General features: G+C 44.6%; 1 pseudogene across 1 annotated transcript; it reads left to right on the forward strand.

Annotated features, from left to right (window-relative positions):
- Positions 1-1,104: 1,104 nt before the first annotated feature.
- On the forward strand, positions 1,105-1,757 carry LOC309799139 (large ribosomal subunit protein uL24-like; annotated as a pseudogene). The gene has a single exon. The product of its transcript is annotated as a large ribosomal subunit protein uL24-like (transcript).
- The last annotated feature ends 14,019 nt before the right edge of the window (positions 1,758-15,776 follow it).

Consider the following 15,776-nt stretch of genomic DNA (forward strand, 5'->3'; position numbering starts at 1 on the left):
GTACTTGGATTCTTTTGTGTCAAAGACACGACTCAGGCCCTTTTTTAAAGTTTTTTAAAAAATTTTTATTGAAGTATAGTTGATTTACAATGTTGTGTTAATTTCTGCTGTACAGCAAAGTGATTCAGTTATACATATATATACATTATTTTTCATATTCTTTTCCATTACGGTTTATCACAGGACACTGAATATAGTTCCTTGTACTACACAGTAGGACCTTGCTGTTTATCAGGGCCTTTTATAAGTGATCTAGAAAACTAATATGTGACCCAACTTCTTCCTCTCTGTGAACTCCCCGAGGGCGGCAACAAATTCTTTTAGAGTTTCTTAGAATAGAAAAAATCCAACTTGTGATGCCACAGAATATTGGCTCCTCTGTCATGTTCTTGGTTCTCCTCTCAGCAGTTGTTTGCTTAGGTTACAGCTACAATTAGCAAGCTAAGGCTTAAACGTATGGATAGAGGCTTATTATTATTACTGGCTTTAATGTCACTGTGGCTTAAGTCTTATTATTTTTGGACTTCAGTCATTACTGTCATTATTAGATCTGCTGATCATCAGTCATTTCAGAGACAAAACCAATAAAACACCAGGAACTGGAATACAAAGGGCAGTATAATTAACTCTGTTATTCAGGGATTCATTAATTCAAGTCCCCAATTTAGAATTTATTAGAGTTTCCCCATTGGATATGCATTCGAGTTTAACTCTGTTTTGTTAGTAGCAAAAGACATTGCAAAGCCCAATGATAAACAAGATTGCAAGAGGAATGTTCACTCAAAGAAAACAGTAGGATGAGAACACTGGGAACTCATTAGAGGTTTCCATGTACTTAAACAATTAGAAGCACGCATGTATTACACTAAGATATCACAATGTATTTTGCTGATTTATTTTCCTCTCTGTGTCCCTCATTAGACAGGGCTTGGTTGAGGGCAGGAACAATGCTCCTGCACAGGGTAGGTACTTAGCATGTGTTAGCTAAATGAGCAGGTCCTTCCGTGTGGCATGGAGGGCTCAGGTGTTAGACTCATGGGTCCTTACACGTGTGTGTGTGTGTGTGTAAAACAGTCAGTAAGGTCCACTAAGCTGGAGTTGGGAATGCAAGAGGTTTGTCGGAGACAGTGTCTGTATAAGATAAAAGAGGGGTTCTTCCCTTTTGTGGCCATCGCTGAAGCGCTAGCGGCCAAAAGGAAGTTCAATCCCTTTGTGACTTCTGACCGAAGCAAGAACCGGAAAAGGCATTTCAATGTGCCTTCTCACATTCGCAGGAAGATTATGTCTTCCCCTCTTTCTAAAGAGCTGAGACAGAAGTACAGTGTCCGATCCATGCCCATCTGAAAGGAAGATGAAGTTCAGGTGGTAGGAGGGCACCACAAAGGGCAGCAAACTGGCAAAGTAGTCCAGGTTTACAGGAAGAAATATGTCATCTGCACTGAACGAGTGCAGCGGGAGAAGGCTAATGGCACGACTGTCCATGTGGGCATTCACCCCAGCAAGGTGGTTGTCACCAGACTAAAACTGGACAAAGACCGCAAAAAATCCTTGAACGTAGAGCCAAATCTCGCGAAGTAGGAAAGGAAAAGGGCAAATATAAGGAAGAAACAATTGAGAAGATGCAGGAATGAAGTAATCTTGTATACAACTTTCATTAAAAACTGTTAAAATGGAAAAAATAGAAGATAAAAGAGGGGAAGAAGCAGGACTGTGTAGGAAAAGCCTGAGACCATGATCTGAGAGAATCTTGGATGACCCACTGGGAAGCTCTGGAACAAGATTGCCCATCAGAACAGGTCCACATGGGCTTCCCTGGTGGCGCAGTGGTTGGGAGTCTGCCTGCCAATGCAGGGGACACGGGTTCGTGCCCCGGTCCGGGAAGATCCCACATGCCGCGGAGCAGCTTGGCCCATGAGTCATGGCCGCTGAGTCTGCGCGTCCGGAGCCTGTGCTCCACAGTTGGAGAGGCCACGGCAGTGAGAGGCCCGCGTACCGCAAAAAAAAAAAAAACCAGGTCCACATTGGGCAAAAACTACCAGGCCCTAGTGTCCTGCCATGCTTAGCTGTTGCCTAGGGGTTGCTGAAAAGGAGCATGACCTCAGCTGCTAAGCTGATCCTGAGGCAGATGCTGAAGATGCTGATCACTGGAGGCTGTCAGCCAAGAGGGCTCCATGCAGCCAAGCAGCCACTTCTTTCCTGAAGGGAGGTCTCCCCACCTCTCCTCTGACATCTCTCTCATCCTCTCCTCTGTGTACTGGGAGACAGAGAACTCCATTTCGCCAGGGCGCCCGGTGTCCCCAGTATTGGGCTGACATTATAAGAGTCAGTCAGCCAAGAGGAAGAGGCTGTGAATTACCACTGTGGTCCATGACCAGTAGGAAGTGCCAAACCCCAGCCAGGGCAGGGACAGATTTGGATGGCACTGGCTGACCCCCGAACCCCCCGGACTAGCTGACCTGGTTTGCCCTGGTCTTTTCAGTAACCTCACAGGGCCAAGACCACACATCTTACACAATTGAATTTTATGGCCCCACCTAGGATGCTATGAGGGGATTTTATTGAATCTTTATTTTCAATTATAAAAGTCAAATGTGGTCTTTGTAGAAAATTTAGACAAGGCAACCTATTCTAGGGAATAGAGTACAAATCTGTCATAATATCACCTCCCAAAGACAATTATTAGCAATTTTGTGTTTTCTCTTCCAGTTACATACATAACAAAATATCCCCCCTGTCCCCATTTATCAAATGTCATGTACATTTCTCAACGACAGACAATTCTTGTTTGTTCTTTAGCATAGCCTGAGAGTGGACTGAGAAGTTCCCAGGCTAAAGTCAGATGACAGAGTGGCTTAGAGGAAGGAGGGTGGGCTGGGGAAGGTGGAGCCGTCACTTCCAAAGCTGTATTTTGCTTTGGGCACTCTTTGAGGGTAGAACTGAGGATCCTGGGACCTCATCATGAAAGGACTTCTTTCCTCTCTTTGTGTTTGGGTCAGGTTGGGCTTGTGGATGTTTATGGGTCTGGAAAGAAACACGGGGCTAAGGCAAACTCACGCTTTGGGTCCATGCGGGTGTATGACTGCCACCCATGCCACCATGCAGAATGGCAGACCAACTCATCTAGCTAACATTTACTAAGTGCCTATGTGTGATAGAATATTCTTCTTGCCCTGAAGGAGTGTAAAGTATAGTGAGGGAGATGGGGAAACTGACCTTTAAAATACATTCTGGGACTTCCCTCGTGGTGCAGTGGTTAAGAATCCACCTGCCAATGCAGGGGACCCGGGTTCCAGCCCTAGTCCGGAAAGATCCCACATGCTGCAGAGCAACTAAGCCCGTGCATCCCAACTACTGAGCCCGCATGCCTAGAGCCCATGCTCCACAACAAGAGAAGCCATTGCAATGAGAAGCCCACACACCGCAATGAACAGTAGCCTCTGCTCACCTCAATGAAGACCCAATGCAGCCATAAATAAATAAATAAATAAGCTTATTTAAAAAATAAGTAAATAAAATAAAATACATTCTGATATCTACTAAGTAGCAAGAGGTACAAAATACCATGAGAGAATAAAGGAGGGAGTGTTTATCTGCAACGTATGTGTCAGGTCTCCATGACTGCGTTGGCTCTCTAGAGAAAGGGGCAATCAAGGGTGAGACAACACCATGTGTAAAACACAAGAGTGAGAGGTATGCTTGGGGAAGAGACTGATGCTTAGTGAGACCGGAAACTGGGCACAAAAGGGATGGGGCTTTGCATGATTAATTTCACTGAATTAAAAAAATAATGACTGGGGACTTCCCTGGTGGCCCAGTGGTTGAGAGTCTGCCTCCTGATGCAGGGGATGCAGGTTCAGGCCCTGGTCTGGGGGGATCCCGCATGCCGCAGAGCGACTGGGCCCGTGAGCCACAGCTGCTGAGCCTGCGCGTCTGGAGCTTGTGCTCCGCAGTGGGAGAGGCCGCGATAGTGAGAGGCCCGCGCACCACGATGAGGAGTGGCCCCCGCTCGCCGCAACTAGAGAAAGCCCATGCACAGAAACGAAGACCCAACATGGCCATAAATAAATAAATAAATAAATAAATAAAACCCTTATAGTGAGTATTGACACCCTTCACTAAAAATAAAAATAATAATAATAATAATGACTGAATCCTTATTAGGTGTTGGGCTGGGGATACAAATTAAATAAGATGGAATTTTAAGTCACAGTGTTATTGAGAATGAACCAGGAAACACTAATTGAGACCTAGCAGATTCAAGAATTCCAGAAGTTCTACTATGGCAGTTCTCAAAGTCTAACTCAAGCCAGATATACTTTTAGTAATAGCAAATTCTTGGTCTTCCCGTCCAGGAGAAGTTACATCTGAAATATAAAAATTAGCCAAATAATTTAGTTTATAATACCTTTTAAACAAACTCTTTCTAGAATGTGCAGTTTTAAAACATATCTAATGCACATATATTGTTATGGGCTGAATTGTGTCCCCCCAGATTTATATATTTGGGGTAAGTTCTAACCTCAATACCCCAAAATGAGACTAGAATTGGAAATAGGGCCTTTAAAGAGGTGATTAAGTTAAAATAGGCTGTTAGAGTGGGCCTTAATCCAATCTGACTTTGTGTCCTTTTTTAAAATTTTTATTTATTTTATTTTTGGCTGTGTTGGGTCTTCATTGATGCATGTGGGCTTTCTCTAGTTGTGGTGAGCAGGGGCTACTCTTCATTGTGGTGCGCGGGCTTCTCATCGCGGTGGCTTCTCTTGTTGCAGAGCATGGGCTCTAGGCACGGGCTTCAGTAGTTGTGGAACACAGGCTCAGTAGTTGTGGCTCATGGGCTCAGTAGTTGTAGCTCGTGGGCTCTAGAGTGCAGGCTCAGTAGTTGTGGCGTGCAGGCTTAGTTGCTCCGCAGCATGTGGGATCTTCCCAGAGCAGGGTTCGAACCCGTGTTCCCTGCATTGGCAGGTGGATTCTTAACCAGTGTGCCACCAGGGAACTCCCCTGTGTCCTTTTAATAAGAGGAAATTTAGACGCACAAAGAAACAACAGGGGCATGAATACACAGAGGAAGGACCATGTGGGATTACAGCTAGAAGGCAGTCGTCTGCAGGCCAACGAGAGAGGCCTCAGGAGAAACCAACCCTGCTGACACCTTGATCTTGGACTTCCAGCCTCCAGAACTATGAGAAAATAAATCTCTGTTAAGTCACTCAGTGTATGGCATTCTGTTCTGACTGCCCTCGAAAACTGATATACATATGATCTGGCCAGATGTGTATATGCATTTTAACACATACTTTTGTTGTTTTTATGTTTAAAAGTCTGTACTTCATCCTGTAGAAATCAGGAACCATGTAGAGTTTTTGAGCAGAGTAGTGACAAGATCAGATCTCTGTTCTAAAAAGGGAATTCTGATGTCAACCAGGAGGCCAGACTGGAAAGAAGCTAGACATCTAATGAGAGGCGTTGACCTCAAGTGGAGGCTCATCCTCGGTCTAAAGTTTCAGAAATATCTGGAGGGTAATGCTGAGGGCAGGGGTGCATTAGTGAGCTCATGATGGGAAATGTATTTTGCACAGTTATACCCATAAGCCTGAATTTAAACTTTCATCACTGGCTAGACTAGCCTGGGCGGCAAAGAATTCTGGGGGAAGTTGTCTTCGCTTGTCTGTGAGATCCCTGAGTGTTGGACACCAGTCTCTTATAGAAAACTGGTGCATTTCTTTTTCAAATGTTTGCTCTTCTTTATTTGGTGACTTGTCAACTCAGATATCTGCTTGTTGTGCTGGAAAACTTACTTCCTTAGTGGGTAAAGAGATTTTACAAATCCAGCATGGAGGCAAAAGAATAATTTTGGACTTGAAATCAAGACCCCAGGAACACATACAGTGGAATATTATTCAGACTTAAAAAGAAGGCAATCCTGCCATATGCGACAACACAGATGAACCATGAGGATCTTATGCTAAGTGAAATAAGTCACTTGCAGAAAGACAAATACTATATGATTCTACTTATATGGGGGTATCTAAAATAGTCAAATTCATAGAATCAAAGAATGGAATGGTGGTTGTCAGGGGCTGGAAAGAGAGGGAAATGGGGAATTTAATCAACAGGTATTAAATTTATTTAAGCAAGATGAATGAGTTCTAAAGAATAAGTGCTATACAACCCCATGCCTACAGTCAGCAATAGTGTATTGTACACTTAGATCTCAGGTTAAATGTTCTTACCACAATAAAATTAAAAATTTTTAAGAAAATAGGGTTCAAACTCTGACTTGTTTAAAAGGCTGCTGAGGGAGACTTCCCTGGCGGTCCAGTGGTTGAGACTCTGCACTTCTAATGCAGGGGGCGTGGGTTTGATCCCTGGTTGGGGAACTAAGATCCCACATGCTGCGAAGTATGGCCAAAATAAATAAATTAAATAAAAATAAAAAGCTGCTGATTTGCTTAGGGCTAAGGGCTTTTTCCTTCTCTGTGCCTTGATTTGCCCATCTGTAAAATGGAGAGACAAAGAAAACAAACAGTTATTCAATCCTCTTATGTCTGAGACACTATATACACATTATCCTATTCAGTACTCAGAATAAGTCTGTTAAATATTACTCCACATGTTTGGCAGATGAGAAAACCTTAGTTTGTCCAAGGAAGCAGTGTTTATACTCGGGTCTAAAGTTTCATGACCCATGCTTTCTAAGGTTCCTTCCAAGGCCAAAATGCTGTAATTCATGTGTGTCTGAAACGTTTTGGCTGAATAAACACTAATGACTAATCAAGCTGCAACAGTAAAGACAATAGATTCTCCAGTGATTACTAAGTGGCTATGGAAGAACCACTCACCCTGAAGGGAAACACAGTTTCTCACTGGAAGAGAATATAACAGATAAAAGGTGGCCAACAATCAATTTTTGAGCAGCAGATGTCATTTTCTTGGGTTGAAATTGTAGGAGCCTGGAATTTGGCAAGTGCTCTAGACATTATGAAGAATAAATGCTCTGAATCTCCAATGGTTTTAGTAGTGGAACAGGCATGTTAGATCCAGGTAAAGGGGCATCTTTTGAAGTTGCTGCTAAAAGGATCTCCTCCTCCACTGACATGAAGCAAAGGAGAATAATCCAGGTCTCCCAATTCCAAAGCTAGTGTTCTTTCATTGTCCTCAAGTAGCTTTATGCTCTGGTTGAGAAAACATGTATAACACATATCTGTTCAATTCTTCATTCACTGACTCAAAAGCACTTATTGGACAATTTCAATGTGTCAGCACAGAGTTGTATACAGAGATATAAAAGCAGAGTCTCTGTTACACTTGATTTTGTCCCTCCCAAATTCGTATGTTGAAGCCCTAACCCAGCACGTTAGAATGTAACACTGTTTGGACATAGGATCTTTTTTTTTTTTTTAACTTGGAGTATAGTTGATTTACAATGTTCTGTTAGTTTCAGGTGTACAGCAAAGTGAATCAGTTATACATATACTTATATCCAGTCTTTTTTAGATTCTTTTCCCATAGAGGCCATTACAAAGTATTGAGTAGAGTTCCCTGTGCTGTACAGTAGGTCCTTATTAGTTATCTGTTTTATGTATAGTAGTGTGTACATGTCAATCCCAATCTCCTAATTTATCCCTCCTCCCCAACCCGCAATGTAGGGTCTTTAAGGAAATGATCATGTTAAAATGGGGCCCCTTGGGGACACCTATGACTGTCGTCCTACGAAGAAGAGATTAGGACACAGACACAACAGACAGAGAGATGATCACATGAAGACACAAGAAGATGGCCAACTGCAAGCCAGGGAGAGAGGCCTCCGAAGAAACCAACCCTGGGACTTCCCTGGTGGAGCAGTGGTTAAGACTCGTGCTCCCAGTGCAGGGGGCCCAGGTTCGATCCCTGGTCAGGGAACTAGATCCCACATGCATGCCACAACTAAGAGTCCGCATGCCACAACTAAGGATCCCGCATGCTGCAACTAAGGAGCCCACGTGCTGCAACTAAGACCCGGCACAACCAAATAAATAAATATTAAAAAAAAGAAGAAGAAGAAGAAACCAACCCTGCTGACACCTTCATCTTCGCCTCCAGAATGGTGAGAAAATTAACTTCTGTTGTTTAAGCCACCTGGTGCTGGTATTTTGTTACAGCCACCCTAGCAGACTAATACAGTCTCCCTGCTTTGCAGAAGTTTCAGGGACAAAGCAGGCAGTAAGCCACAGAGGGGTGTCCAAGGAGGCACGGGAACACACAGGTGGGACTTCCTCCTCAGACTGCGGAGGGCGGGGGTCAGGAGACGATGCCCGGAGAAGCATCACTGCAGGCGAGTCCTCAAAGATGAGTAGGAGGTAACCAGGAGTCAACGTGGGCAGAGGTAGAGGGAGTCTTTGGAGACAAGAAAGAACATGGCACCTGCAGGGAATGGCAAGTCATTCAAAACGCAACGATAGGGCTTCCCTGGTGGCGCAGTGGTTGAGAATCCGCCTGCCAGTTCAGGGGACACGGGTTCGAGCCCTGGTCCGGGAAGATCCCACATGCCACGGAGCAATGAAGCCCATGCGCCACAACTACTGAGCCTGTGCTCTAGAGCCCGTGAGCCACGACTATAGAAGCCCATGCGTCTAGAGGCTGTGTTCCGCAACAAGAGAAGCCACCGCCATGAGAAGCCCGTGCACCGCAATGAAGAGTAGCCCCGCTCACTGCAACTAGAGAAAGCCTGCACACAGCAACGAAGAACCAACGCAGCCAAAAATAAATAAATAAATAAATATTTTTAAAAATTGCAATGATGGGAGAAAATACGAGTGCGATTGTGTGGTTCTGACCCAAGCACACTAGGAGTTCAGAGACAGGAGACATTATTAACAACAACAAGGATAATATCTTACATTTTTACAGCACTTTACAGTCTGTAAAACACTTTCTCAGGCCTTATCTCTCAGTGGCAACAGGAGAATTGAACCATTTCATACACGTGACAATGAGGGTTGAGAGGCTAAATGGCTTGGCTGCAGCTTTACAGGAAGTTAGTGGCAGAGTCGAATCTAAAGCTCAGGGCAAAAAAATAAAATAAAATAAATAAAATAAAATAAAGCTCAGGGCTCTTTCTTCCCAAGTCCAAGTGGGATGTGGGGGTCAGAGGGCCCTTCGTCAAGCGCAGCTTATGCTTCCTTGTCTCTGACTTTGCTTATAGAGCTGCACACAGGGTAGCCTGGGGACAGAGCAGCCCAGGTTTGGTGGGTCCTACCGGACAGGAAGGAGCTGGAGGAGAGCTCCACAGAATCCTAACACACCACCTCCTAGGGTGGAGACAAGAACGCTGACATCTGCTCATCCTCTCACTCACTCTTTCTCTAATGAAAGGGTGTTTTAGTTCAAATGGAGACAAGAGTAATGGTGCCCACACCACCAGCTCTCCTGCCCTGCCTGCCTCTCAGGCAGGATGTTTTTAACTCCAGGGACCCCATCCAGGGATGGACATTGTGCAACATGGCAGGAGAACCCCCTTAGGGTTGATGTGCTAGAAAGGTGAGAGAACAGTAAAAATGTGCTAGGTGTTTTACAAATGCAAGAGAGTCTTCTTATCTGTTTGGAATGGATTGTGTTTAGGACCCTGGAAAGGGGAGAAGGAAGGGTTCTGAGCAGTCATTTCTCCCTCACTCTTTGCCTGCATCCGTGTAGCAGATGGTGTAGGTTCTCCTATTCCCCCATGTCCCTTGGTTTAACTGTTTCCATAGTTCTGGCCTGAATATCAACTGCCAGTGCCTGGGTCTCTTTGGAAGAGGGCATTCTCCAGATGCCGGTGACCACTGTGCCTTCACCTGCCACAGGCTGGGACTTCCAGGGAATTCATGCCTCCTGGGAACAGCTCTCCACCATAGTGTAATGTGATCTGGTGGATAAGCACCCCAGCTCCTTCCTCTCTTGTGGGGTAACTACACTGACCCCCAGAGATCTCCAGTCGAATGAAGCTCTGGTTGTCCATAGTGGTGACTTGCTTAATATCACAACAGTTAGTGGTGTCTGTTCCTTTCCTATCTCACTTCCCCACTCCTCTACCAGTGTCTCCAAGAATCACCTTCCAAACGGACCACTTGCACTCCGATCCTTGTCTCATGGTTTGCTTCTGGGGAAACCCAGCGAGGACCATGCTCCCTGTACAATGAGTTTTTTGCTGCTTTGGACATTGTGAAAGGGGATGGGGAGGACATTGTGAAAGGGGATGGCCTTCCTATGCCCTTACAAGCTAGGGAGATACAGACAAATCATTCATTCATTCATGCGTTCTTCACTCAGCAAGTACTTTTTTTTTTTTAATTTTATTTATTTATTTATTTATTTTTGGCTGTGTTGGGTGGTCGTTTCTGTGCAAGGGCTTTCTCTAGTTGTGGCGAGCGGGGGCCACTCTTCATCGTGATATGTGGGCTTCTCACTGTTGTGGCCTCTCTTGTTGCGCAGCACAGGCTCCAGATGCGCAGGCTCAGTAGTTGTGGCTCACGGACCTAGTTGCTCCGCGGCATGTGGGATCCTCCCAGACCAGGGCTCGAACCCGTGTCCCCTGCATTGGCAGGCAGATTCTCAACCACTGCGCCACCAGGGAAGCCCAGCAAGTACTTATTAAGCACTGATCTCGTGCCAAGCACCATGCTGGGGGCCAGCTGGAAATCTCACCTCCTAGGGCTCTGAGGAATCATCCATCACCCACATCCTAGCTCACACACCCAGGCCAGCGCTACCTATATTGGAGGTGGGAGTGGTACCCGGAGAGGCTTCATGTGAAGGAGGTAGGGGCTCAAAAAGGGGAGGAGAAGACAGAGGTTCTGGGAGTCTGTCGGGGCGGGGAGGAGGGGCTGGAGAATGACATGAGTAAACGAAGGCCAGTAGGTGGGAATGAAATTCACTTCTGCAAGGGGCAAAGGCTCTGGGCAAGTACATACATGTGGGCTTGTTGAGCGCCTGATTCTTGGGGTCATTAACTGTCAGGGCTGAGAAGGGCCTCAGAGGTCACAGGCAGATATCCCTCATTTGACTTCCCTGAAAACTGAGGACCAAAGAAGAGAAAATGATTTCCTCGGCCCTTTATGCTCTGAGTGTTCTTCCTCTTGAGAGAAATAGGCTAGATCAATGTTTCTTTAACCCTTTTTCATTAAAGCCCAGGAACCATTGTAGACATTTTTCCTAACTGCCCCCTCCAATGAAATCTTAATACCACAGGTATTTGTATATCTGTTATGTACTATATGTCTGTTCAAATGCTATATACATAAAAAGAGTAAGATTTTTTTCAACCTCCAAGAACCAATATTTGCCCCCTTGGGGGCGATATTGCCCTTGTTTAGAATGCGTGGAACAGAGAGACTAAATGTGGCCAGGTTTCCTAGGCCTTGAAATTCAGGCAAAGAAACTGGATTTGGTGCAGTAAGCAATAGGGAGCCATAGTAGGTTCTTGAGCAGGGGAGATGGAGTGAGGAAAGACGTGAAGAGTCTACCATACGTAACAGTATCTGTCAAACACTGGGTGACAGCTGCTTTGCCAGCATTGTAGATATCGTTAAGAAAAAGGCCAGGATTGACATATACACACTACTATACATAAAATAGATAACTAATAAGGACCTACTGTGTAGCACAGGGAGCTCTACTCAATACTCTGTAATGGCCTACATGGGGAAAGAATCTAAAAAAGAGTGGATATATGTACATATACATGATATATGTACATGTATAATCGATTCACTTTGCTTTACACCTGAAACTAACAAAACATTGTATATCAACTATACCCCAATAAAATTTTTTTTAAAAAAGAAAAAGAAAAAGGCCAACTTGGCCTTCGTATGCCCTTACAAGCTAGGGAGAGACAGACAGTGTTAAATATACACACAATAATTATTTATTAGAGTTGTAATAAATGCTACAACCAGCTTTCTTTTTGTTTTGTTTAACCAACATTTATATACTCCTTGTTATGTCCCAGAAGCTATGCTAGGCACTAAATGAATATTAGCTCATTTAATCCAGTGAGAGAGGTATAGTTATTATACCCATTTTACAGATGGGGAAACTGAAGCACAGAAAGTGCCTTACCTCAAGGCACATGGCTTGTAAAGGTGGAGCTGAGATTCAATCCCAGACAGTCTGTCTCCAGAGTCAGTGTTCTAAATCACTATACTATGATCTGAAAAATATATTATATACATGTACACATGTGTAACTATAATTCAGGCCGAATGCAGTGCGAGGTGCCAGTATAGATTCGCAGACCTCTTGCCATAACTCTAATGGAGCCAAGGGCTGAAAGTTGGAGACTGGTGGACTAGAAGACTTTTAATGTCTGTTTGACTCTAAAGCTCACAAGCCCAGTAGAATTTGAAAAACGGGGTGAGAGTTAAGGCTCTCTCAACTTCAGCTTGTGTAACCAGAACAAGCTAGCTGATGTCTGGCTCCCTTCTCAGCAATGAGCAAAAGAGGTACACACCTCTGCATTATATGCAGAAGAAATGTAACACAGGGGCTATCGATAAGTTACATACATGAGTCTGCAGAAAAGGACATATGTGCCCTTGGACCTGAAACTGGTGAGGCAGTGAAACCAAAGACATGTGCTCATGCTTTACTATTCAGCCACCTCTGAACTTTTTCCTCAACCCTTCGACTGTTTCCAATGAATGAGATTTTAAAATGATAATTTTAGCTTACACAGGACTCATATACCTGCTATAGTCTGTAATTTTTTCGTAAATTAAAAAAAAACAACTGTTTTCCCTAGGGGTCTTATCCTACTGCTCTAGAACGGCATCCAAGATACCAGTTTGAAGGAGAATGAGCTAAACCCAGAAGAAACCCCTCTCCAAACCTATCTTCTTGTTGCTGTCCTGTCTGTTTACTTATTGAACACCTACTACATGCCAGGCACTATGCTGGGGGATGGAAATACAGAGATCAACAAATCGTAGTCCTGTCCTTTGGGGGCTCACAGATGAGTAGGGGAGACAGATAAGAACAGAGATCATTGCAATGCAGGGGATGTATATATATCATCTCTATATATCATACTCCAAGATGTTTTTATCCTATAGACTTTTGCATATGTCGTTCCCAGGGTCGAGAATGTGTTTCCATGGCATTTTGGCAGGCTGATTCCTGTGGGATAGAGCATAGAGCAGGAGCCCCTAACCTAGTAGAGGTACATCAGATTAGGCTTCCTGGAGAAGGAGGAATGTGTAGGCTGAGACTTAAAGGACTAACATTCAGCTTGGATGTCAATGTCTCTGATTAGTCTTCCTGACCTCATTGGCTGAGTGAGGTGTGCCTTTTTTGTACCGTTTAGCCTCTGGCTCAAACCCTTATTCAGGCAAATATATTTGTGACTGCTGAATAAATAGCACTTATCAATATCTTGTAATTGCCTATAGACTAGTTATCTTCTCCATAGGACTGTGATCTCTCTGACAGAAAGGAACCTGTAGGATTTAGTTTTTATCTCCATCAATGAGGAGAGGTCTTGCTGAGAAAAATACTTATTAAATGTTTGCAGATTCCAAGGTGGATGGAGGAGTGGATGGATGGACGGATGAGTGGTGGGTAGATGGGAGCATGGAGGAATGAGTAACAGCGCCCACATGGAGGTAAGTGGACAAGTTGGATGGGAGGGTCAATGACATTTTGATAGAAGTGATGACTGAGTTAGGCCCTAAAGAATAATCTGGTGCAGTGCTTTTCAAACTGTAGTGCATTTATGAGTCATCTGGGGATCTTGTTAAAATACAGTGATTCAGCAGGTCTGGGGAGAGGGGTACCACACTCTGCATTCCTGACAAGCCCCCGGTGGTACTGCTCCTTCTGGCCCTCAGACTGAACTGAGTACCAAGTAAGAGTTTGGGGATAGGAAAGAAGACAGGAAGAAGGGAAGATGATCCAGACAGGTGCAACTGTTGAGAGCGATGTTGGCTCTGCCCTGGTGCAAGCAGGGACCTCAGTGCGCACGCTGGGGAGGAAGATAGGGGAGAGGGGATGGCGTGGCACTGGTGGACACGCAGGACTGTTTGTGAGGGTATTGTTACCAAAAACTGGGTTCACCTCTTGGTGGGTGTTGAGCCAATAAACACAACCAAGCCAAAGATTGAGAGAAGGAAAGATTTGTTATTACTTGCCGCAAGTAAGGAGAACACTGTGGATGTTTCCCAAAGTGGTGTCTCCCACCAGCAAAATTGGAGAAGTTTTAAGCATATTCATGAAGGGGCTTGAGCAGAGGAGAATTCAGCGTAGAACTGGGGCAAAAGTCGACAGATTCCATGTTTTAGTTGATTGAAGTCAGGAGAGTCAACATCATCATTCCGTCCTCCACCTGGGTGGGGTCCTTAGTTCCTGCAGAACTCAAAGGTATATTATTATGTATATCCCTTGAGGATCCAGGACCCTGCCCGAAGCCTGCACTATTGTTTCTTGACAGCTCCTCCCTTGTTCCTGCATTCCCTCTCTTCCCTTAAGATTATTAATTACTGAGACCTGTTCAAGGGCAAGCATTGTGGCCAGGCATAGATCACAAAATGGCTTAGGACAAAATGGGTCCTCTTATGTCAAGAAAGCCATTCCTGGGACTTCCCTGGTGGTCCAGTGGGTGAGACTCTGCGCTCCCAATGCAGGGGGACTGGGTCCGATCCTGGGTCGGAGAATTAGTTACTGCATGCATGCCACAACGAAGATCCCGCACGCAGCAACGAAGATCCCACATGCAGCAACTAAGACCCGGCACAGCCAAAATAAATAAATAAATATTTTTTTAAAAAAAGAAAAGAAAAGAAAGCCATTCCTGGTTCTCTTTTTCCAGGGACCCCCCTAACCTATCTGTTTACAGTATGGGAAATTCATGCTTTCATGGAGACTCAAGAAGGCCAGAAGCAATGGACATAACACCCAAAGCTGAGATGAGGGAAAAGCAGGCTGAGAAGGGAACTAATATTTCTTGAATATCTCTGTATCTCTATCTGTATCCTGATCTATATCCATACCTGCATCTATCAGTCAAACTAATTTTGTCCTCACAACAGCCCTGAGAAGATGCAGAAAATGGAGACTGTTTCTTTTCCTCCCTTCCTTCCTCTCTTTCCTTCTCTCCTTTATTCCTTCCTTCCTACCCTTCCTCCCTTCCTCCTTCTCTCCCTTCCGTCCTTTCTCCCTGACTCTTCTCTCTCTCTCTCCCCTCTTTGCTCTCTGACTTGTTTATTGGTCTTTGTGCTTAAGTTGGTTAGCTCCCTACGGCATCCTTCTCTTATTGTGGCGTAGGTTGCAGATTCAATTCCTGTTGAAGGTCACACAGAAAAACCTTTTGTATTGTCTCAATTTATTTTATTGATCATAGGGAAAGAGAAACATGAATCTTAAGTATTGAAAATAAATATTATAATATTTGAAAATATATTGGACTAAAAAAAGAAAAAGAAAATGGAGATTCAGAAAGCTTAGGTTACTTGTTCCAGGTTTTACAACTAGTGACAAAGTTGGGATTCCAGCAAGGGCTAAGTAGGGTGTGAAGACCCAAACAAGTAGACGGAGGTTCAGAGAAGGGCTCTCAGCCCAGTGGGGAATTCAAGTATAAATGAGAAATTTGCAGCCCTCATGCAGTGGTAGAGGCCAGGTCAGTAGACTAGGAGTCTGAAAGGCTGGGATCTGAGGGTGGGCGAAGGCAGGAGCCCAGGGCTCTTAGCAAATTCAGGGAGCAGCCCAATTCCAGTTTCCCTGACTCCAGCAAAGCAAGGGCTGAAGTTAGAGGAGCCGCTTCTGTCTAG

This window comes from Mesoplodon mirus (genome assembly GCF_964341445.2).
Source record: "Mesoplodon mirus genome assembly, chromosome: 3".
NCBI lineage: Eukaryota > Metazoa > Chordata > Mammalia > Artiodactyla > Ziphiidae > Mesoplodon > Mesoplodon mirus.